Raw genomic sequence first — 2,500 nt, forward strand, 5'->3', positions numbered from 1 at the left:
TTCGTTTAGATAAACACCTAAGCAAGATGCTGTAATGACTGCCATTTATTTTATTTGTTTATTTCTTATTATTAGTCTGTTTATTATTATTTGCTTGATTTTCTTTTATTATTAGTTATTTGTCATTTTATTATTTATCTATTTTATTATTTACATTATAATTTCTATCAATTTTTTATTTATCATTATTATATTTTTTCCGCATTCGACCTAGTTATGGACCAAAAGGTCTACTGTTGGCATGCTCCGCCTTTGTAATCCTTTGTAAGGTAGAGATAATACTACGTCAGTAAAATTCTTTCACTGCTGGAAGAGCCTCACATATTCTATTCCGGATGCCGTTAGGCGATTTCATTGAGCTGAAAAATATCTTCTAGGAGGAAGGGAACATATTTGACTACAGGAAGCGACGAATATACATTATCCTGGTTGCCTTCTGGCGGTTTGATTCAGTTTCGAAAAGCTCACAGTTGCTGTTGTCGTTCCCAAGACGTCTGGCCGAGCTGTCCCGTATCTCTGAAGAACGCTATGACTGGAATGGGGTTTTCCCATAAATCCTTTATAGAGGATATACTGTGTTGTTGGTGTCCGTAATTGTTTACAATACAGTATTCCATAACGTGTTATATAGTGCGAGGTGAAATATTACTCGTACATCCTGGACAATTATCTGTGATGCTCACAGTTGATGACGTTGTCAAAGAAATGATGAGAAGCTTCTGCCTGCATAGGAAGGATTCATGTCATTGATCTTCTGGAGAATAAATCCTTCTGGCTGGAACCGAAGCAAAAGTACAATACGCCAGTAACATTACAAGGTTTAATCAAAATGTGTTTATCACACTCCGAAATATATTTTTCTCCTTCGGCAGAAAATAATGATTTGTGTAAGTTGTCAAGAGCAATAGAATATTAATTAACTCTGCAAGGCAGGAGTTCTTCTGGCCGAGAGGAGTTAAGTATGTACAGTAATCGAGATATAATTTTTCTTAATCTTTCATCGGGCATTAGCCAGAACAGACTCATTTAAGTGACGACGATTAGTCTTTTGACCGACAGAGTGGCAAGAAGTTTAGTAGAAAGACAGCACGCGCGCGCACACACACACACACACACACACACACACACACACACACACACACACACACACACACACACACACACACACACACACACACACACACACACGTGACTGAACGAAAGTTTACATATGAGGGGTTCCCTCAACTGAATAAAATTGTTTCGTGATTGTCACAAAACCTATTTGTATACGTGTCAAAGCCAGCGTTTCTCAATCTTTACCCTTGCGTAACCTTTGAAATAAATTGCATGTCTCAAGGAACCCCTGCGCAAAAAAACAAAAACATATCCCATATCTTTCTCGTCTTATTGTCATCGTATTAATAGGTTAAATAGGATGATGTCTATATTACATTATTACAATAACCAAGAATATGCCGTGCGTGTTTGATTATACCGCATATATTAAATTAAATTTAAAATCAAAAGTGCATTAGCTTATCTCACTTGTTCTCGCGGAACCCTTAGGGACCTTTTGCGGAACCTTAGGGTTCCGGGGAACCCTGGTTGAGGAACGCTGGTCTAAGCCTACCAGTGAGAGACCCCGTCCACAGCTGAATAAAATCATCTGGCATTATCCAAAGCACAGGACAGGGGTTCTCATTAGGGGTGAAATTCACCCCCAGGGGGGAATTTTGGGATTTCTGGGGGTGATTTGTGACCACAGTCAGCTTACGGGGTGAGGAAAGCAATTACAGGTTTTGGCCTATCTGGCCTGTCACCTGGGCTGGATTTATACTAATTTGGGAAAAATATATACTAATTTGGAAAAAATAAAAGGGTTTTTAGTAATATTTGCATATTATTTAGAATGCACCTTTTGAAACAGACAATCTTGGAAAGGAGGGGGGGAATGACATTCTGACAAATGGTGAAAGGGGTGAATGGGCCAAGTAAGGCTGAGAACCCCTGGTCTAGGATATGTCACTGTCGTAACACTTGGAACCAGACATTTACTTCCATCTTGACAAGACCAAAACTTGAGAAGAAATTAGATTATGGAAAGTGCTTCAAACCCTCTCCTTCCCCCATCTCCCCTTCCGAAGAACAAGACGCCAAGTTTTGGGTTCTGTGTTACATGATAATGCTCCCAATGCCCTCGATTGGGAACAGCCATGTTCTCGTGTCCACTCGCGTAAAGACTGGGAACATGACATATTCTGGATACATCTGAAGGGAATTTCGTGTTGTTTAAACGTGTTCCATCCCGTTTTGTTTCTTGCGAGTTTCTGGACAAGCCATGATTTCCATCTCGGAAATTAATACACAGTGAAAATAATTGTGCTCCCCCCCACTTGACTGTGTGTATTCTACCTCTGAATATATGATTATACATACACACACACACACACACACACACACACACACACACACACACACACACACACACACACACACACACACACACACACAGACGACC

This window comes from Oratosquilla oratoria, chromosome 38 (genome assembly GCF_046742065.1).
Source record: "Oratosquilla oratoria isolate Oo_2021 chromosome 38, ASM4674206v1, whole genome shotgun sequence".
NCBI lineage: Eukaryota > Metazoa > Arthropoda > Malacostraca > Stomatopoda > Squillidae > Oratosquilla > Oratosquilla oratoria.